We start from the raw sequence: 24125 nt of genomic DNA, 5'->3' as shown, positions 1-24125 counted from the left end.
TGAATTCTTCCCTGAGAACTTAATTAAATCTCTTGAGTTATGAAAGAGCAATCTGTGAGTGATAAAATATTACTCTCGCTCTATAATGAACAAATCAAATACTATAGGAGGACAATGTTTCAGCTGGATAGGTAATACTACAGTAAGAATTATTATTGTCGTATAAATTGTTCTTGTAAACAAGCAGCATACAACAACAGAATAAATAATAATAACATTCATGTTTGGGTGATTTATACTCGAAGCTCTTTTATCTTCTTTCCTGTTTGGGGTTTATAGTAATCTCACTCAGTGTTGTAGTCGAGTCCAACTCAAGACCAAGACCAGAGATCGAGTGTTGAGTCCAGATGAAACATTTACTCACTCGCTGGTCTTGAGTTGGACTTGACTACAACACGGATGTCATTGTTAGGCGTGTGTGAAGAAGGAGATGACTGGAGACTGTAGGATAAGGAATAAGATCAACTTTAACTATAATAATAAAAAAAACAGACAAGAAACACACTTTAAATACAACGGACAACCAACAGCAGGGAGATGGGGAGCTTAAATGAAGTGGAGATGACGAGGATGATGGGTGACGGGTGAGGATGATGATGACAAACACAAAACAGGTGAGGAAGAGTGGAGGATTATGGGAACTGTAGTCCCGAGAGAAGACAGGAGAACAGACAGGGAAGGTAACAGTCACATCTTATCTTATATCGACTCAGAGACGGATCTAAACCAGAGCGTCTAGAGACAAATGAGCTCATGTGTCCATAATTCAATGATTCATTCGAGCAGTTTTCCAGGAATTCATCTGAAGCTGATCTCAGGAGATATTTTTCACATAACTGAATAAAAGGTCAAATCTGAGTCTCACGGTGTTTATAAGAATGGTTTGGCTCATGTTTCCAACAGCACAACATGCAACAACGTCTCAGAAAACCTTTCATGAAATTGCTAAATCACGGGTAAATTATGCTGAAGTTGAGGAAGAAGGATTGTTAAAGATGAGGATAATGCATGAATTTCACTATGATAACACTTTAAACACTTCACATAATTATTAAAACATGGTAATGTTAGAGGATATTAAAATGGTTCTTTCCAGGCCTAGAAGGTAAGACAATGTAGATTTCTCTAGTGACAGTTTCATGTATTTTTACAGTCTCTTGTAAAATACACCAAATCTTGTTTTTAGGTTTACAGGCTTTAGTGGTCCAATTAAAACAGTAAATATGATACCAATGTTGCTGTTTGCTGTATTACATGTTGCATTGTAAAAGGTCTCAGGTTACATATGTAACACAAGGGAACGAGACGATGCTTCTCATTTGCCATACTTCCAGCGTGCCTGTACACACCGCTTCGGCATATGTTCCTTTTCATCCTTTCTGGCTTCCGCCTATGATGTCACGCCCAACCATCGAGTGAATATGAATACATATTCATACCTCTTCTAAGCTTTCCCAAAGTGTCAGCTCTCTGACGCAGCGTGGATTTAACTGATTTAAACTAAGACATCAAACATTTCAAATAACAATCACGCTCGGGATTAAAATACATGCTTGTAACAATATTTTATCTAATGGACATTCAATACAATCAGGTATTTCCATTCAAAAGATAAGAGTTTACAGATGAGTAGATTTTAAAGTCTCTCTTCAATGTAATAACACAATAACATCACAGCTTACAGCTATTGTGCTGTTTCTAGTTAAAGACACAGAATATCTGTCTCTGTGATCTCACACTTCTGTTTAATAATCATACTGCATGACGTGATATCGGAGAGGAAGTTTGGTTGCAAAGCAACGCTTCATTATTTGGCATTTGAAAAGTTGCCTTGCTGAAAATAGCAGCATTGCTTTTTGGATGTTGTTGGTGCTATTTGTGCTCAAGCATGTGCTTGTGTGTCTCTAACAGCTTTTTTAACCAGCTAAACCAGCAAGATTTTGGCCTGATCAACACGTGCACGCTTATTTTTATAAATAGTATTTCCTCCTTAGTTTCAAAGAAAAATCTTGTCTACACAAGCACTAAAAAAAACCTCACATAAAAACGCAAAAACATGCTATGGAGCGCTGTCAAGAGCATGCCAAACCTGAAATCTCATACTGTGACAGTAGGTACTGAATTAGATGAGATACCGTTAAAACAGTAGTTAGGCCTACTATATTGTATGAATAAATTTGGATGTACTATATCCGCCATCTTGATACATCACGTTACAAACATTGTCCTAACATCAAGTTAGTCGTTAATAGGAGTGATGTTAAACTAGCGCAATTTAATCACAAGGGACAGCTGTTTAATATATTTACTGTATTTGCATATGAATAGAGCCACACTACAGCTTTTGGACATTTTTTAATAAAACAGCGCCCCTCCGTCTTCTTCTTCGTTGGATCCACTCCCGGGGGCTCACGGGATACTAAAGGGTCTATCGAATGAACACTTTGGGATCTTGGTGGAAGTAGTTGATCATCCGGGTACTTTTTGCCTACTGTTTATTGAATACTTTGAATTCGGACATACTACTCGCCCCGCCTACTGCTTTTTGTCTACTTTATAGTATGGAAGTAGGTTATTTTGGATGCAGCCTTTGTGTTGCCCGTCTTTTTGAGATTGTTAGGAGGCGTTTTTTGTGGTCCTGGTAACAACTATAAACTGAGTAACCTCTTTTCAGTAACTTACGAAACATGGATGTGAACTCCACGCTTCACTCCAATTGGTAGTTGCTTCCAAAAGTCATGTATTATTTTCATAAAATTAAATGATTTTTAACTTTGTCCCATTGCTGGACACACCCCATCCGGGTGTCAATGGTTACTGAGTGTTGCATTCCAGCATTTATATACTGTACTGGTTTTAGTTTATGACTTTGATATAACAGGTTAATATTGTTAAGCTGCACAACCATCAGGCTTACTGTACTTGTTACTCAATATCTACATTTGTAAAAATTAAGCCTAGAAGCTAAAATTTCAATAAAAGTGTAACAACTCAATATAATTTTGAATGAGTTTCGATCTAGTTTTAAGAAATTCTGTCATGTTTTCCCACACAGCCTGATTTACAATCATTGAAGTTCACTGCAGATTGCTGTAGATCTCAGGCTTCTTCTCTATCATCTACACTAACTATTGATCTCAATGAAATAGATGTTAAAGTTTCTCGGCGGTTTTATATAAATCAATAGTTTTTCCAGCAGATATAAAGCAGTACAACAAAACCTGCACATATAATGTGCAGTTTAACAATACACCAAAGAGTGAATATCTTTCGTATCACAGAGAACTAACCTTCTTCCCGTTCTCATTATAGTCAACATCATTCAATTGACACAAGACTGTAAAGAAGCATCAGAAAATCCTTCATCTTCAGTCTTACGTGCAGCACTTTGATCTGTATTCACTATTCAAAGACGTTTCAGTGAGATCTGACCTCACAATGTACACTCTTAAAATTGATGTGTTAAAATTTTACACAAAATATGTGTAAAAGGATTCCAACACATTTTTGTGTTAGAACTGACACATAATGTGTAAATATTATGCTTAACTGCTTACACAATGAATGTGTAAAACATGTTTACCAGTAATTTAATGATGATTTATATTTAAACGAAGTAACAAAATAAAATATATCTACTGTTAACCAAAATATATCTACTGTTAACCACTACTACCACATAACAGCCAGCGGGGATTTTCATAAGGACTTGCCGAGATCAAGCTGCGTTGGGCGGGGTACATTAGCGCTGAGTATCCGGTGGTTGTCTGGATCAGAACTCCGAAAGAGTCGGAGCAGATTTTTTAATAAACGCTATCTTTATTAACCGACCGCACATTTGATATTTTTATACATACATTCTCGCCTAAATAGCTTTTGAATATACATTTTGTGACACAATAAGAGTACTATTTCAAACATTATGCAGGAGTTCTCTTCCATTGGTGGCTGTTGTAAGTTCACACGAGTCAGCTGATGACGTTTCACTTGGACAGACAACCACGCATTGTTGTATATTTTTTTGCGTGTGTTATTATTATTTTATTATTATGAAATTCGTGAACATTATTATTGAGCCTTGGCAGTCTATTTTGTATTTGTTTTATTAAGGAGAAAAAAACAGACAAGAATGCATATTGTGTTGCGCCTGCGCTGTGACGTTCTTTTTTCAACCGCATTTCCAGTCAAGAGGTCAAGAATGTTCCTGTCTGCATCAGGTAAGAATTTAAATAAAAAATTACCGTTATAATATGATATCTATTTTTCATTTAGTGTAATAAACTTTAGCATTAATTGTGCAGGAGACTGTTAATTTAAACTTTATTGTGGTAACGTTAAATGCTCGCTCGTTTTGCAAAGTTACGTTTGGAGATTCATGTTAACAGTCATTGTTTAATGAAAGGCACATTGGACTACGGGTTAGTATGTGTGACACTTGCAGCACTTTAACGTAAATCTTTAACACCGTGTCATAAATAGACGTGACACGCGGTAACGGGTTTCTTTTCAGTTTATGTCCTGACGTTAATAGGACGGGATATTATAAATTATGCCTTTCGATTATCGCGACGCCTCGTCGCGTTTGGTTAAGCACATGGTGGATCAGTATGCACGTCACTGTACCTACTGTACACCTGTGAGCGGCATGACGAGACAAAAGACGGTAAAACTCATTATTATTCGGTGATGCTGTAACATACTGGATGCACCACCACATTTTATAATAATGTTTTTTATTTTCGTGTCGCGCCCTCGCGTTCAACATAACGTAGTGGTCTAAATGTAAGGAGTCAAAATTTACGAACCTTTCACTGCTTGCAGTAAGGCTGAAGTGCTAGGTAGTGAATAAAATGGGTGTAGTCTTGTGCTACTAGATGTAAATCACAATTCTTGTGTCAATGTTTGTTTGTAATCTTTTTCAGCTATCCATCTGAAAAAGAAAAGCTGGCACTCGCAAAGGAGATTGTGTTGTTGGATTATGGTCTCATTTGGTCAAAATGAGGGACATGTACTGTAAGGATGCTTTGTTTTACATACTTCATTAATGTGTATGAAATGACTTACTTGACAATGTGTATAAAAACTGTACTTGACTCTAACTTAGTGCTATTTTTGCATTGATCATGATAGGAGCATTTTTCTTTATTTTTTCTTTTTTTTTGATGGGCCATCACACAGTGGATTTATAAAAATGAGACTACAGAACATCAGACAGAAGCTTCAATGGAGTTGACGTGAGAGGACATCATCAATAAAGAATGCCATTGACCAAACCTTCAGTCATCAACGGAGATGGATACAGGTAATGACAAAATCACCAACTGTTGGTGAAATCTTTAAGGAATATCCCCAATGTCTGGACATGCCAGTCTTTGTAATATACTTAACTGCAGATAACTTTAAACAAAGTGTTTCATCATTTCAATATTAATATTTCTTATTAAATTTACTGAAGGTGGACATCAAGTTTTCCAGACTTACCGATAGGAAAGAAGACATGTTTATCAGGAAATGGGAGATGACAATTATTGAGAAACTCGGGGAAATAGCATCTTTAGAGAAGAAAATGGACATCAGACATTCATTGAAGAAAGCTGACAGTCAACATAATGGTATGATTTCCTGTCTCTGTTCCAAATTTGTTATTTGGAAAATGACATTTAAAATGTAACATTTAATGTAAGATATAAAAGTAATCCTTTTTAAAGAATTTTTTCTCATAATTTATATTTTGCATGTGACCTGCATGTTTACCACACCCAGATCTTCTGCTGTGTGAATTCTGTGTGAAGTCTCAGACCTGTGGGACTTGGTGGCGGTAAGCTTTGTGACTAAAAACTTTATATAAAATAAGTAATTTTCATGCAACAACATTTTCTAATGATGTATATTGTTTCATTTCTGTAGGCTGGTACCAGCGTGACCTCTTTGCTTACTAAATGATGAAAAGGTGTCTAAAATCAGCTCAGCCACAGTTGGTTTCCAGCGGTTCTTCAGGACATAGAGGCCACTATGTAATTGTCGCAATGAATGATTTTCTTGCCTTTCCACTTGATGTTTACAATCTGACCTGTGCGGTAGAAAGACTTTTCAAATTTACTAGCTAAGTAACCTTAAGTATCCCTGCCAACTGTCTTCAGGTTTTTTTTTTGGTGTGAATATGATCTACCCTTGTCCCAGTCCTCTTGCAAACGATCCAAGCCAATGGAGTTTCAAAATGGACCGAAAATTGCAGTCTGTTTTAACCAATGCATGCACTGTGTGGCGGTTTCCCGGACAGGGATTAGACTAGTCCTAGACTAAAACATTTTTAAGGGCTGTCCAAACTGAAAACAACTTGCACTGACATATCTTAAAATACATCAGTGCCCTTTGTTTTGCCTCAAAATGCACACAGGTAATGTTTTTAGTAAGGCATGTTTGTTAAAACCAGATATATTTCCTAATTAATCTAAGGCCTAGTCCTGGATTAAGATAATCCCTGTCCCGGAAACCGCCCCTAAATATTTTGTGATGGAAATTTCTTTGAATACACTTGTCAAGTTCATTTGAAGTATTTTTCTTAATGTAAAATAACGTGTTAATGTTTCAGGACAAGGTAAGAATTTTTGATAACTTGTATGTTGAAAACGATTTCAGACATTGTTTCAACATGTTTAACACATGTGCTTTTAAATTCAATGAATTATTTTATAAATGGTGTTTTTTTATGTATGAATGTAATGTATGTTTGAAGTGATTATACTTGCACTTAAATTTATTTAAATTAGCATACATCTTGCAGCATAAAGTACTAGCATATTTTCATGCTAGCATTAATTGTCAAATATTTATTATTATACAAATAAATGTTGTGAACAATATTTAATAGTTGTCTGCTTGATTTCATTATTTAAAGTTTACAAATCGTATGTTTTTTTTCTCTTTTATATTAAAACTAAACAATTACTGGGTAACACACAGTTGTGTTAAATTAATAGAAAGTTACACATTAATGTGTTTACTGAAGCAACACATTTTTTGTGTTGCATTTTATAACACATATTCTGTGTTAAATTTAACTCAACATGTGTTGTCCCTGCGCACACTCAGAACATGTGTAAAAAATAACACATGTTGTGTTGTTTTTAACACATTTGTTTTAAGAGTGTACCAGCGAGGAAACAATCGAAAATCTCATCAGAGACGCTGCGTTTCACTGTCTGAGGTCAGATTCTGTTGGGTCATAGTGTACAAACTCCAATGCTTACCGTCTTTATTACTGAACATCAAGGGTTACAATTTAATCTACAACACACAAAGTCTGAGGTGAGAAGAAACTGAAAAGCATAAGGATGAATTCACATCCCATAAGAAAGATGAAATCGCTTTAATATTTCAGTTGTTTCTCACAAGACAGCAATAATATTAAATAGAGAGCAAATAAAAACTAAGAGCAAAAGTCTCCTGAGGAAAAAGACTTCACACATCTCAAAATTTCAGGAGATCTCAGGAGCATCACAAGCACTTCTCATTTAATTGATTTAAAAAAGTTTATTTTATATAGACAATCTACTGTTTTATAGCTCCATACTCTATAGATCTTAACATTATTGTGTAAACTTTCCTAAATTTCGGAAAACATCCAAGACAAAGTTGGTAATAAAATTTAATTTAATTGGTAGTTAAATTTTCATCAAAATCAATGTGTGCAGATTTGTGTGTGTGTGTGTGTGTGTGTGTGTGTGTGTAATGCAGGTATCCAGAGCTGAAGGGAAGACACCTAAATTTGGTTTAGATTGCTTTACAAGCCTTAAGCGTGTGGGGTAAGTTGCCATGGAGACGAGAAAGTTAAAGCCAAAGGAGCTGCTAATGAAGTGTAAGCACACACACACATGCACACGCACACACACGCACACACACACACACACACACACACACACACACACACACACACACACACCAATGTTGAGAGGATTATTTTTTCAAGTATGACAACTTACAGACCACATCATCACGGTCTAATACAAAACATTTCTTTACAAAACCTGTCAAAAATCAAAACCTTCTTTATTATTATTGACATGCAAACACATCTCATTCTTTTTACTATGACAAAAAAACTGATTATGTAAAATATTATCTAAAACATTATACATAATCGCACATTATACATTAAATGTATGCTGTTTAAAATACATTAGACATAAGAGTGCACTTTACAGATTTAAAGGTGCAACAAAGATGATCTGTATTGTAGACAGAATACAATTTGTTTGACATTGAATGATGAACAATGAATTGATTTTATTACAGCTTAATATAATTATTAAAACAACATTGTTGTCAGGAATGCGGACGAGAACCCAAACGCAGACGATGAGGGGTTAAACAAAAAACACTTTATTAGAACAAAACACGAAAACAAAGCCCACGTCGGGTCATAACAACATGAAACACGGTAACTACACAAAAGACTGACTTAACACTAAACTTGGGTAGACTTTGATATTTAAACAGGAAGGCACACGACTAGACTGAGGAACAATACAAAATGATCCAGCACAGGACAAAAGACAAGAAGGGCATTAAATAGGAAAAACTAAACAGATAACGAGGAAAAACAGGTGAGGGGACTGAACGAATGATTACAATGAACCGAGAGAACAAGGGGGCGGAGACAAGAGACGAGACACCAAAGGCACATGACTCGATACACAAGAACATGGGACTGCCAGAACCCTGCCATCATGACAAGACATAAATATAAAACAAGACTCTATGGCTGGATCCTTACAATTGTTAGATTTATGTTTTTAAAACTTTGACATATGGCGGCAGTTAAATATTATTTTCATAATCGATTAATTGACTTGTTATGTTCCAGTTAATCGACTAATCGGATAAAAACATAAACATCTATTTAACAAAACAAATAAGCTAGACATGAAAATGATATACATGTGTTTTTGCAGAAATAAACAAAGACCTGGATTTCCCCCTTATTTTAAACAGATACTTGTTTGTGGTTCAAACTCACTTATATTTAAGAGGTGGTTTAATGGTATTTCATGCATTCTGACTTATTAACACGGTTATAGAGTTGTTTCCTCATGCTAAACGTCGGCAAAGTGTCAAAAAAGCAGTTGTGCGTGTTACAGAGTATTTCTGTGCCGAATGCACTTCACCAGGGTTCCTACAAGTTTCGGAAAGTTATTTTTCGATTACAGGTCCAGCTGACATTTCAGGGGTTTCTATACGTATCACTTCTTTATATGGGCACTTCACCCGGAACACCCCGCCCACCCGTCAATCAGCGGAAGACGCTAGAACTTACAAACATCACATCACAGCTTTGTTTAATTTCAAAACTCAACAATTGCACAAAAGATGAAGTGTGTTTTTGGATGTAAGGAGAAGAAATCCAGCCTTATGGAAATAATGGATATAGTTTATTATCCGGGGTAGCAGCGAGTTTTGCGTGTGTGTTTGATGTGCTGGATTTTCCCAACTGGGTCATAAGTTGCATACCATAAGTAAGACTTCTGTCTTATGTTGGAAATAGTCGCGTGCATATTATATAAATGACACAAACATGTAGTAAATCATAAGTTAAACAGTGTTGTGTAGTGTTGCTTGCTCCTCCCGCGGTAGTAACTCCCCCTTCTTCGTTTTTTCGTACGTTATCGGAAAGATTCAGTAAAGCTGATCTGATTCTGATCTGATTAAATTAAAGACTCTTCAGAGATATAAAGGATGTAATACTATACTCCAGATTAACATCAGAAATGCAGAAACAGTGTGTGTTACGTGAGCTTTAAAAGAAGAAAGTAAACATTTATTAACAAGCATTGCACCTTTGCTTTTTAAAATGTACCTTTTCAACCGTTGAATCAATAATAAGGATCTTCTTAAACCTCACAACTATACACAACTTACAGTAAGTTAGATTAATTAACTAAAACTACCACTAACAATCAGAAAGTCACCAGACGCCACCAAATCATAACCATTTCTGCTACAAAAAAAAAAACAATAGTGTGCTGCATATATTCATAAAGTTATAAATAGCATGAGTCGAGGGTTTAAATGCTGATGCTACACTTGCTGTGATGTTGTGTGAGATGTAGTTTGTTCTAGAAGATCTCATGGGCCGTTCATAAAGAGCTGCTATTAAAGACAGAGTCGGCAAACTGCCAACGCTCCATCAGTAATATCACCATGTAAACAAAAGAAGAGCGTTGACAACAGATGATAATACATGAACAATTAAAATGTCCTGAATAACCTCAAAGATACATCACATCTCTGGATCTCTGTTCCCATGTGAACTGAATGAAGTCAATCACTCAAACTAATGTGAGATTTAGTCATGGACACAATGAAAAATCACTTCAACTCTATGAGAAACACTTCAAACCCCAAAACAACTTAAAGGGATAGTTCAGTGAAACATCAATATTACCCCATCTGAGATTCACATGTCTATAATCCTTTAGGTAAATGCAATTTAAGTCTTTTTAGTGAATGTCCTGGATCTTTCAAGCTTTATAATAGTAGTAAACCGGGGCCAGGGAACAGCAAGACAAAAAAGTGAATCCATCTTCCACACATGGGATTGAAGACTTCTGAGGGCAATCAGTGTAATTCTCCTCACCATTTTTAAAAAAAATATAGTTTTTTACAGACGCTAGGACACATTTCTCAATTCTTAGGTCACTTTTGCAAAACTCTTCACACAGTAAGCACAACAGAAGTCTATGTGGCCTAAACTGAGGATCAATCATTGCTTTGGCACAAAATTTCGCAAATTTCATGAATTATTTTCTCACTCAGACACAACAACTGCCAAAACTCTTTATACATACAGGCCAGAAAATTAAAACAAACTACATAAAATATTGAAGAATTCTGCATCATGTCTGATTCATTCCAGTAACATATATTGCAGTGAATTATAAACAAAGATGTGTCCTTGCTTTACACAAGAAAACCTTGTATAATGCTACACTGTAAAAAATTCAGTAGAAATTTCAATGTTATTGCAGCTGGGTTGCCAGTAAATTACCGTAGATTTAAATTTATGTTATTTACTGGCAAGAGTTTGTTCAAAGTTAAATAAATGTTAAATATTAACAAATCTTTATCTTTACAGAATAAAACTATACAATAACAGCCTCATGCAAAGCATTCTGGGAACCAGAAGTCATCATCAACCTTTTTTTGTTTTTTGCTTCAGATTTTGTTTCCCATAATGTTTTGCTTGATGCTGTTTTTTTTAGTTTTAGTAAGACAAAGACTTGTAAATTTAAATCTACTGTAATTTACCGGCAACCCAGCTGCAAATTTCTATGGAATTTTTTACAGTGTTCATGTTGTTAGTGTTTTTAGCTCATTGTTTTGTGGGTGACAAAGTGTGTTTGTCGGCTGTTAAACTTTGCTAGTGTTCTGGAAGAATGGGTTGATTTGAGACCTAAATAAAGTGTTTTGGTAGTTGTAGTGCATTTTGAATGTGAAATGAACTGCTTTGCCAATCTGAAAGTTTGTTAGGAGAACTGTGTGAAGAGTTTTCCAAAAGTGACCTAAGTATTGAGAAATGTGTCCTAGCATCTGTACAAATCTGTGCAGAAGCAGCAAACATATTTCCAACAAATGACCCCAAAACAAATCTAAATGAAATGAAACATTAATCAAGTCTTTGCAATTGACAGAAGACACGGGGAGCTGTCAATCAAACTCAAAGTGAAGTATGGTTTGGTGGTCATTAGTTGTAATGAGACAGTCTTCTGTATGTCTCACACTTTTATGGATCTTCTTCAGTTAATTTACAGCACTGAGTTTGTTAGCATCTCTCTCTCACTTCATTAAACTGTCTCTCTCTCTCTGTGTCTATGTGCTTGAAATGCATTCAGTATTCTCACCATATTACTGAAAATGAATTCCAGCATCTGGCACCAAAATTTATCACGAGCAGTGGGGCTTTTTCCTCATCTGCTGAAAATCAAAGCGGAGGTGTTCAGAGTCCCACTAGCGAGGAGAACACATCGAAAATACTGCACGGGTGGCAATGCATTTATTCAACAGCAATCTGCAGCCCTGTACATAACCAAAGAGTGTATTAACACAACCATATCTATCTATCTATCTATCTATCTATCTATCTATCTATCTATCTATCTATCTATCTATCTATCTATCTATCTATCTATCTATCTATCTATCTATCTATCTATCTATCTATCTATCTATCTATCTATCTATCTATCTATCTATCTATCTATCTATCTTTTGCAAACGACACATAACTGTCCAGTGTGAAAACACTGAACACAAAACAAAAAATGAAATCCTGATGCTGCCTCAGGGAATTAAAGAGGAAAGACTGATGGTTGTCTGATCTTTAGAAAAGGCTCAGCGTGCAGAACAAAAAGCACAGCGTTAGAGATGATGTAGAAAAACACGTCGATCAGAGTTAAGCATGCGCTCTCCCCCCTGCAGAAACGCATGCCCTGCGGCCCTGTACCACCGCATGACAGAACCCCTGCCAGTCTGTACTTGATACCATCAGTAAGAGGAGAAACCACATCAGATGAGTTTAAGTCCAGAAGAGACAAACCTCTCAACACAAGCACACACCTGCGCGCTTTGACCTTCATGTGTTAAAATCTGAGACACATGCATCATTTCACAGGGTTTGAGATTGAAATCATTGCATAGTGAATGCAAATAAAGTGATTATTCTGACAAATGGAATAATTGAAAAACATAATACATGATGTGAAATGTCCAGTGATCATTTGATGGTTTAAAAGGTCAGAGCCAAATAAAGTCAAATAGTTTTGAACTATTCAGTGCTTGACACACAAACCCGCGCGCACACACACACACTTTTTCAAAGTGGACGGAGGTAAAAGTGGCACCAGTGTGTATGGCGAGCCCTCAGAGACACAAACAATACAGTACACTCATATATCTTCCTCTCACTTTCTGACAGATTCTTGTATATGTGGAGTATTTTCAGGACACTTGCATTCCCACTGTAAACTCTCTTATAATGTCACAATTTTCCCACACGGAGTTGTTGAAAAGCAGATCATACTGAAGATATTCTTCCCCAGCACCAGAAGTCTCTTTCAAACATATAACATGAGTTCATACCTAAAGTCAGTACTAAATCCAGACAAATCTTGCTTTTCAGTACAGAAAAACGTGCTAAATGAAAAGACAGCATTGCATAGCACAAAGAAAAAACAAAAGTAGAAATGTGAACATAGGACAATCTCTTCAGGGAAAACTGTACATGCAGTCCTGTAGGAATTACTCCTGATGTTTCTGTCTGTTAGAGGAAGTCAAGATTCACTTGGGAGCAATTTACCAATTCAGGACAGATTTAGAATAAAAGTCTAATGTATAATGTAATGTAATGTATAGAAATATGCTTGACATATTATGACAACTTTTGCTTGTAAAGACTTATGCTATAAATTGATGCCTAAATGTCAGTATCAGAATGGCAATCGTGAGATTCTGGATTTTTCTCTGTGGGCAGGTAGTCTTTTGAGGCCACGAGGGCCGATCTGATAATAGTTATTCATTGCAAGTTATATAGCAACACAGTCAAACTGTGCAGCGCTGCCTCTCTGCTCAACACAGTATATAAAAGTGCAGTAGGTCCAACCATGTCTAGGATTTTCAAAAATATAGTGGGATCTGTGAGCAGCCCCTCCCCAAACGGCATAGCCTGTTGGCCTTTGATGTAAAAAACCCCCGAATGCCTTTTAATTGCAGTAGGCTATACGGTCAGAATCGCCAAGCACCCGTTGTGCTTTCACACATACTTAGACATCAAGTACAAAATGTATTTGTTGCTGAAAGATTTTAGCAGCTACCGTAGCTTCTCTACCTGTGTGTTTCCAAAATGAGGGCTGTTACTACCTGTAGATGCCATCACATCCAAATAGAAAATGTTCCCCAATTATTTGGCAGCTGCCTGGCCTGTAGGTATTATTTCTTATTAATCTGTTGGCTTCATTCACAGTTTGCCTTCCTCTTGAAATCTTGGTTGAGCAATTGGCCAATAGCCTGCCTGATTTGTCTTCTCATAATATAAACAGAGCGATGGCATTAGTTCACGGTTTATTCGCTGAAACAATACTTCATGACCTCATTTCAACATGTTGACACTGTTGATAACCATTGGGTCTGTGTGCATTGATATAATCATTCATATGTACCTGCTGGGATCCGAGAGGTCGTATTTGAAAACATTTTGGTTGAAATGAAATCATTTTGGTGTGAATATTGAGTATGCTTCAGTGTGTAATTATATTGAACTGCACTCCATCGATCTTCCTAGGATTTGTTGCAGGTGTTAAATGTATTTGTATCCACAAATGTGTGTTTATGTTTCAAATAATTTGTCCTCTATTAGATTAATAGAAAAGCTTTGGAAACACACCTCACCTGTAAACACAGCAGGGCTCTGGATGTCATGCATGCAAATCCATCCAAACATGTCCATCTACCTTACAGGTCTCCATCAGGCGACATCATATCTCAGCGAGACCCTATGACTGATTCTGTTCCACTAAGCTGCACAAAGTTAGTCGGGCAAATAGAGAGCTAATGAAACATCGTGGCGGTTCTCGCTGATCGATGTAAGAGGAGTCGGGCAGCAGATGGTACAGTATGTCTGCTTAATCATTCATGAGGAAAACCAGAGCTGAACCTCACGCTAGACCTGCTTCAGTCCCTGAAGAACCACATCTACATCACCACAGTCTCACTCAACCAGACTTACACAACCAGTGCAGGTATATTAAAACATTACATCACTATAGACTTTACTCTGCATTACAGTGTCTTTACTATAGTAAAGAGATATTGTTTAACACAACATGGTAAAATCATGGTAAAACTCGGCAGGTCCGGAGTAAATTATTCTGCTTATACCATGTTTACATTGCTCTGGTGTTTATTTTCAGACATTTGTGCGTTTATCGAAAAATTATGCATACGCAACTGACACCTCTATCAGCCAAAATAAAGCATTCAACATGCCCGTGGTAGGCTATAATAGTTAACGTTCAGTGGACACACATACACCCGTCTAGCACAAATGAATCAAACCCCACGTCCATCGCATGAGCACTGAGATCAAGCAGGACAGCAGGAGTTTGGTCTGAAGCCTCAGGGTATGAATATACACTACAGTACATCTATTCTGTCACAGTCACATAACCCACATTTAATTAATTAGCCTGAGAAAATATGTGTTGAACGCTGCAGGGTCTGACCGCTCGTAAATCAAACCGAATGTACAGGGACGACTTTTAATAACACTGCTGTGACACTGTGAGGATCTCTCTGACATTACACTGCCATGGGCATTAAGTGTCAACTGATTTATAATGGAACAGACCTGCAAGCTAGTTTAAGCTGGTTCATCTCAAATACTTATAAACAAGCAAATGAAACTTAGCAACTAAGGTGTAATATAAACACTGAGTCCTGAAACTGACCAGAGATTCTAGAAAGACAAACTCACAAAACCCACAGAAAATAAATCTCTGGTACTGCCGCAGATGTGTTTGTGTGGAGGAATAAACTGTGATGAGTCTCTTTACTGCCACACTAATGCAATAACACATCAAGTACTGTACTGTATGTACAACTAAATTATGGCTGTATGGAGGATGATTCTGACCTAATGATATTATACATGTATATTAATGTTCTCTTAATCTGTGTCAGAGAAAATTACAATTACTTACAATCAGATGACAGATTATAAAAACAAACATTCTACACATTACAATAATGTACAGTGATGAGATATATGACCAACGACATTAATAAAGTAATTTACATTTAATATTCTTTAAAGGTGCCAAAGAATGCATTGTAAATATCTGTATAATAGTTCTCTGATATTTGCATAGAAGGTTTGTGAGATACTTTTCCATGTCCATTTACAACCTTAGGATTTGTCTTTATAATGAAATGGTCTATTATTACCTTATTTGAAAGGGTCATGAATAATAATGTTGAGCTCTGCTCTGATTGGCTGTTTCTCCTTCAGTAGCTCTGTGTGTGTGTAAACAGATCTTTTGTTTGAGTCTGTATCAGGTTTTGAGGAATAATCAATTGTTTGGAGAAGTTTGTGTTTTTTATCAGTATGGACCAGCAAAACGTAACTCTAACGTCAATAGTAGAACTTCAGCCTAAATGTTAGCATATAGCATTAACTAGCATATAGCATTAACTAGTATATAGCATTATTTAGCATATAGCATTAACTAGTAGGCTACACAGTATAGCATCAACTATAGCATTAAATAGCATATTGCATGAAATAGCATATACCATTAGCATATAGCATTAACTATCATTTAGCATTAACTAGCATATAGCATTATCTAGCATATAGCATTAACTACCATATAGCATTAACTAGCATATAGCATTAAATAGCATATACCATTAGCATATAGCATTAACTAGCATATAGCATTAACTACCATATAGCATTAACTAGCATATAGCATTAAATAGCATATAGCATTAACTAGCATATAGCATTAACTAGCATATACCATTAAGCAGCATATAACATTAACTAGCATTTAGTATTAACTAGCATATAGCATTAACTAGCATATAGCATTACCTAGCATATAGCATTAACTAGCATAGAACGCTAACTCGACAGTCACAACTTTATTTTTGTCATTGTAACAACATTGTAATTAATTTAATGTTGGGGGTGTAGATCTGGACTGTAACGTTACAGTTGGTGTTATGTTGAGATTGGTTTGTTTTCCAGTGGTCAATCTTTGGCATGCACGAGGTTTACATAAGAATGAGAAAACAATCGTGTTTGAGACTCATGATATTTCATTACAATGTTTGCAACTCTTATTAGGCACACACAAGCGCGCACACACATAGACAATCTTTTTGTGTTTCTGTTTCTTTTCTAATCAGAAGCACACAGTCGATGTGTTATCATTGATTCCTCTATCAACACGACACTGAATGTGTTTGATAATGCAGCTCACACCAGTGAGAAGATTTAAGATTTCATAGACGTCTCATTAACATTTCATTACCATAACTTGTCATCCAAACTGCAGGGCGCCAGGCAACATTCGTCCGTTTCAGTCGAACATGTTTTGGGTGCAGGCAGGACGGACGGTCAATAAGATAAAGTCAGACCCAACAGAACCACCACAGTACACGAAGGAGATACACTTTCAGTATCATGTTGGGTTTTCTGTTGAGCAGCATTTAGTGTCTCTAAACTCTTCAGCTCAGTCAAATAATGACCTATTTCATATAAAAGTGCAAATACAAACATGTGTCATAAAATATTTCAATCACTGAAGTTATATGAATCATTATATGCAAAGCAAACTGTCTGTTTCATTGTCAAATTCTTGCAATAAAATTCATAGTCCTAACGTTTTACTATGTGGAGGTAAGTGTTGTTTATATTGTGATGGTTAATGTTTACTTAACTATGATAATCATTTCTCTGTGCTGACAGACTTATAAAAACAACAGAAATATATACTACATAGATAGCACATTAAAAGTCAAAAATATTGTCATTTTAATCAGTGTTTTAGCTACAGTATACTGCCCAGCCACGTATAATGTTAAATAGTCAATCTGTTATTATCTCTGTATAAACTTGTGCACCATTAGATTTGCTCAAAAAACTTTTAAGAGGTGGTTTCCTGGATAGTGGCATAAAAATATATTTATGATGCCAGTGCAAGAGTGCTCAAACATATATTTTGGTCAGAGACAAGACTTAAACCTTGTCTGGGAAACCTCCCATATTTATAACAAACCCAATTCATATCCAGTACTTAACAGAAGCATGACCCTCGGTCCCACTGTCTCATTTTGATTCAGAAAATACAAAGCCAGACCACATTTGGCAGACATTTGTTTTGGCATCAACAGCGCAGACCAATACAGTTTCACAATGCATGCTGGTTATTACTGTCTATTCACAGTACACTACACTTTACTGAAACATTACACAATGGGTCCTGTCTGCAAATATTCACTGTTCTTCAATTTACTCTTATAATTAAAACAACAAGCTCCATTCTAAACCTTTTAAAGACACAAACAGTGGTGAAGAAAATGTGGCACTCTTACCCAACTTATAAAACACAAAATTAATTCAGACACATAGGCTATGTTTACATGCACACAACACGACAGAATTTGATACAATTGAAGGTTACGACGATACAGTTTACATGCACCCTAAACATTGCAATCTGATTTCAGTGTTTGTTTACATGTACATTCTATAGAATCCGAACCAAACGTCAGCGCAAGCGCACAGCCAGGGTTGCCAGATTCGCGTATCGAAACCATCCGAATGGACGTTCAAAACTATCCCAAAAGCATCCCAATGACTATTCACAACCCAAATACCAATAACTAATAAACTAAATCCTTTAATCTTTAACCCGCATAAAAAAAGCAACGCTTGGAAACAGTTTAAACGGTATCCCAAATCTAAACTTGAAAAAAGCAGAGGACATGGCAACGCCTCGCTGCGGACAGCATCTCTCGTTAAGTTCATGCTTTATCACTGGATTAAAGTCAAAACTGAGTTGAAGAAAGTTGTAAGTTTTCAGATAAAGGTAATGAAAATACACTTTTCAAAAGGCACAACACTATTTTATTGCTTTAAGTAGCCTAATCTTTTAAAAGTGCAAATAAACACTGCAGAATGTACAGCGCGTGTACAGTGCGTGACCCCATTTACACTATCTTACAGTTTTTTTCGATTGCTAAACGACAGTGGGCACAACTAGAGTCACATGTTCAAAACTCTAACTACAGTCTGCACAGCAGCAGTTCATGTGGACCAAACTCTAGTTAGTTTTTCATTGCTTGAACACAGTTTTCAAAACTCTACACACTTATCCCATGACTTTAAACACAACCTGCACAACACTGGGGATTTACAGCACTTTGTTCAAATGCTAACACACTGCTGTCAAAACTATCAACCACACATTCAAAACAGAATTGATTTCAGACTTGTGCCTTTTAAACACTGATGATTGCAATTTCATATATATATATATATATATATATATATATATATATATACATGGCCGTAGCCAGGGTTTGAAAATTACCGAGGTCCAGGGTGGGGTCTTAAGAGTTAACAAATGCTATCCCAGGTGAAAAAGTGCACTTGAATAAAATACACTTTTTAAGTACACTTAGTAAATTTACTATTTTCGTGCACTCATTTTGTGGCTTATATATCATATCTGTTTTTGGTACTTCTTAAAATTAAGTTAAGAACATCTAAATGTTATTTTGAGACATCATTTATTTCAATAAAAATCTAGTTGGTACTGGTATTCTTACATTTTCAGTTAAACTGAAGTACTGCTAAAGAAGAACTTTACTTTTAATTAGTATATTTGTACCGTTTTACGCATATTTGGCATATTTTTATTTAAACCCAATTCTTCTACATCTTCGCAGAGTTATTTTCTGTTTTTCGATAGTGTTGTTGATACTCTTACAGACACAATTATGATGACTACTGCTTTTATCTTACGGAATGTAGTATCAGCAATAACCTGCTCGCGCTGAATGATGCGTCTTATTAGATAACTTTCAGTTTCCATGTTGCCAGATATTAGTACGAAAAACAAGCAAAAATAATTGGCCTTAAAAAACAAAGTTCGTCCAAACCTTGTATTTCAGAAGTAAATCAGAGAAATCGCTAATACTAACCTACACCTAACAATCACTTTATAGATAATGTCAAAGTGTCACATTAATTGATAAAACACTACGTCTAAAGAGAATTTTTAACAATGGGATCTGGCAACACTGCAAATTCTGTACCCATGCTGTCGCAGCTTAAGCCAATCTTCGTCATTTTACAATAAACTATACAGTAAACTGTCCAAACTTAATTATATATGCTGATTCGTTTTGAAAAACGAATTAGTCATTTAGAGAACTTAGAATTTTATTTTTTATATGAAAAAATTACCGAGGTCCGGACCTCTGTGACCTCATAGCTGGCTACGGCCATGTATATATATATATATATATATATATATATATATATACACACACACACACACACACACACACACACACACACACACACACACATATACATATATAAATATACATATACATATAGAGAGTTAGAGTTTTGCACATGTAGCTCCAGTTGTGCTCACTGTCGTTTAGCAATCAAAAAAAAAAACCACAACTGTAATAATACGTGATGAATTACTGTTCCTTTGTTGTTGCGTGTTTCTGTGACGAGAATCATGTGATATAAGAGTTTAATATAAGACGTGAACTTGAGCACAAATGTTCTGCGCATGTGCACAATGTATTTTTGCATGCGATTGAAAAAATACTACGATTCACGCATTTACATGCATCACAGATCGGAGTACACCACCCCCTTCAATACGATCCAAATTCGCATCCGATCGTCCTCAATCGTATTGATTAAGATGTTTACATAAAGACTTTTCAATACGATTGAGCCATCAATACGATTACAAACAGTAAACACGATTATTTGGTTGCATGTAAACGTACATAGAAAACTCAGTGTATGTTTTGAATCTGATCTCTAACAAAAGTCCTTAAAAATAATTATTTCAGCTTTGTGCTTAAAATTTGGTATTTTTGAAGAAACCTACCCAAATTTGAGAGGTAATAAAAAGAGAACAAATGATACGATACAATGAATTTTTTCTGTTATTTTTTATTTGTTTGTCTGTTCTTTCATTTGATATATTATATGTGTATATATTTATAGACACAATTTATTTTCATAAATAAAAACACTGAAAACAAATCGCACCCTGGTTACATATACAAGTCTCCGGTTTACCAGCTTTTCCATGTCATCCAGTGTAACCGACTGAAGTCCTCTGCATGAGTTGCTGGTTGTCTGTGGTGATTTTTCTGGCCTGAGGCAGTGAATGAAGAGCTGTCATGGCTCAGTGCTTCACTGTAACACTCATTATCACTGCCAAACCATGTGTGTGTGTGTGTGTGTGTGTGTGTGTGTGTGTGTGTGTGTGTGTGTGTGTGTGCGCGCGTATGTGCAGAACGTCTACAGGTACAACACTGTATTCACTAAAGTCCCATTAAAGACTCTGGACTTCAGCATCAGCACACAGAGGAGTACAGCACGGTAAAAACAAGGTGAAAGTTTGTGCTGCCATCATATCTATCACATTCCAATGGGAATCTGTGCTGAGATACCAAAGTCTGCAATCAAAGTCTAAGATCACCTCAAACTTTTCTCACCAAAATCTTCCCAAATCAACTGATCTGCTCTCCATCCCTACATCTATGAAGCGTAACTGAGAACTCCACGAAGTCTCTTATAGTGAAAGTGTTGACTCTCCAGGACAAAATGATTGAAAATCGAATATTAAAGCAGCACCAGTCATGACCCCATCAGGTTTTCATTGCCTTGTTGTAACATCAAATGACTCACGGATCTCTCTCACTCATCAAAGCTCTGTGAGATGTCATCTAGGAAAATAAGATTCGGCACGCGGAGGTTTGCATCATCCATCATCCAGGCGTGCCGCGCTCACATTTGACTCCACGGTCCACGAGGTTCAGCAATTAATAGAAAGCATCATTCTGCATGCTTCTTAAATGCCAAACCTGAATGTAAATGTTAATGTCAGTTCAGTGTGACAACGATCAGGGCATTTCTGTCTTTCTCTACCCTGAGTTTATTTATTTCCAAACACAAAAACATCGCCTATTAACGCTACGCTAATCCAGATGCCCTGGCGTGAAATAAGACTGGGTGGATCTGAGCCAGACAAACACACAGAGCTCAATATCCCATGTTTTGTCTCTCTGTCAGATTCTATTTGCATAAAATCCAATTTTCCCACGTGGAAAGCTTAGCGCTATATAATGGACGCTCAGGGCTGATATTGCGGTGAATAGGAGCGCTGATTTCATTTATCCTAATACAGAGTCGAAGAATTAAAAAGATGTCAAATTTAGATTGGAATGGTTTAGTTACAAAAAAACTGCGGTTGGATGTCTGGACAAAAGTTTAAAGTTCATGATGGGTATGAAAAATGAGTCCATGCTGCATCTCAAACTCTTAATTAATGTAGATCTACTACAATTCATAAAGACGCCCTTTAAACTAATCCAATGAGATTTAAGTGTGCAGCGTAAGCATGAACAAGGTGATGTTTTCTCAGTTTATTTATCTCCCGCGAGACGACTAATCCTCACGGAGGCCGTCCTCTCCTACACGCTCATCTAAAATTAAAGCAAAACCTTGGCATGGAGGTCAAACCTAACATCCCATGAGCAATAAACAAAATCTACTGTAGTGCAGTTACAAACCTTAGCATCTTTGCTTCATTAGAGAAAGTACAGAGCTTATCATACACAAAAATAAAGTAGAAGAAGCATCTGAAAAACCTTTCTCTTTTTCAGGTTTTCTTCTACAGTAAGATCTGTTGGCTGAATGGTTCTTTAGGGAACCAAAAATGGTTCTTTATGGCATCGTTAAGGGGAACCTTTATGAGTGTAATGTAAACGTAGAATGTAAAATAATAAATGTCACTCATGCAGAAAGTTAAGGTAGATTAAATAATACTAATAGTCCCACACTAATGGACATTAGAGATACAAGCAGCTTTTGGAGGCAGGCGTAGTCCCACAGGTGGATGTAAACAATCCATGAAAAGATAAATGAGCCACAGACTGTTTGATCAGTGATCATTTATCAAGCGAAATCCTGCAGTTGTCTGTATTGTGTGCTGTGCAAAAATCTCATTCACAAAGTGAAGACGCTGCACCTGTGCACCAGGCTGAAGAATCTTGAGTTCGTAAGAGACCTAAAACTCAAGACTTTCCCACACAATAGTTCTCTTTCAAAACTTAAAAAGCAGCCTAAGGGACCGTTCACATTTGGCATCTAAAAAACGCACAGAAAACATAAGTGAGTTTGCTTTTCTCTTTTCCAAACCACTGGGCAATTGCGCCCCCATAGCATCTACCGTGAGATAAACTCTCCGTATTTGTGTCAAAATATTAGTCGCTTGACATATCACATATTACTGTGCAGCTATGATCAGCTGTTTCTTCATCTTAAAGGGGTGGTTCAATAAAGGAATAAGCCCCAAGAAGCAGTGGGGTTACCAGTGCATTTTATTACAGCTAAGGGGTGTTGTTAGGGCCTAAAACCCCCTTAGCTGTTATAAAATGCACTGTAACCCCACTGCTTCGCGGGGCTTATTGCTTTTATAAAACTGTTAATTCATATGCATATAGCAGGATTTCATAAAGTAAAACACAGACAAGTTGTAATTATATTAGTACAAATATTACTCTTCCACCAAACAAAGTAGTTCCTCAGAATCAACTGTGACTGCAACAGAGCGCAATTCTCAAGCAACACAGATGCAGCAAAGACACAATGAAAATATGACTAAAGACTGTGGTGTTTATTTTCATAAACATTCATCTAATTTATACATTAACAATTTATATTGTGCAACTGTTGAAATGATGATCACATATGCTTGGAAGCATGCTTAACTCTTTCCCCGTCAGCATTTTCTTTACGTTGCCACCCAGTTTTAGTTTAATGCTTTACAGAAGGTACATAGGTAAAGGGTGAAGCTGATTGGCTGGTTCTTGTCACATGACCTGTAGTGCAGACTAGGCTTTCTGAAACAGCTTATCATGCAAAAAATAGCACACCTTTAAAAAGCTGTGCAATGCATTTGACAAATTTCAATTTTGCATGCATATGCCAGCACTTCCTGTTTACTTACAACACATCTTTTTTATGTATTGTTTTTTACCATTGTCACTTGGGGTTGGGGTTAAAACAACTTTCTGTTATATTTTAGACATCCTAACCCAAACCCCAAGCGACAGTTGTTTGAAAAACAGAAAGTGAACGAGAAGGCCTGGCGTATCATATGCACACAAAATTGAAATTTGGCGAATGCATTGCACAACTTTTCAAAGGTGTGCTATTTATATGCAATTTATGAAAGCTGGTAGAAATAACATACCATTTTGTCAACTAGCTAAATATATTTTTATCCATATCATGC

The 24125-nt window shown here is 36.3% G+C and overlaps 1 protein-coding gene and 1 long non-coding RNA gene across 3 annotated transcripts in view; one reads left to right on the top strand and one right to left on the bottom strand.

The window, feature by feature from the left end:
- LOC129445116 (neural cell adhesion molecule 2) overlaps window positions 1-24125 on the bottom strand; it is a 205048-nt gene that overhangs the window by 58787 nt on the left and 122136 nt on the right. The window lies entirely within an intron of this gene.
- Window positions 4228-6863, top strand: LOC129451530 (uncharacterized). Its single transcript, XR_012369063.1, has 5 exons — window positions 4228-5013; window positions 5131-5302; window positions 5456-5612; window positions 5764-5818; window positions 5908-6863. It is a non-coding gene; the product is annotated as an uncharacterized lncRNA (long non-coding RNA).

The sequence above is a fragment of the Misgurnus anguillicaudatus genome, chromosome 3 (assembly GCF_027580225.2).
Source record: "Misgurnus anguillicaudatus chromosome 3, ASM2758022v2, whole genome shotgun sequence".
NCBI lineage: Eukaryota > Metazoa > Chordata > Actinopteri > Cypriniformes > Cobitidae > Misgurnus > Misgurnus anguillicaudatus.
Note: the sequence above shows the minus strand (reverse complement) of the source record. Positions and strands in the feature narration are given on the sequence as shown.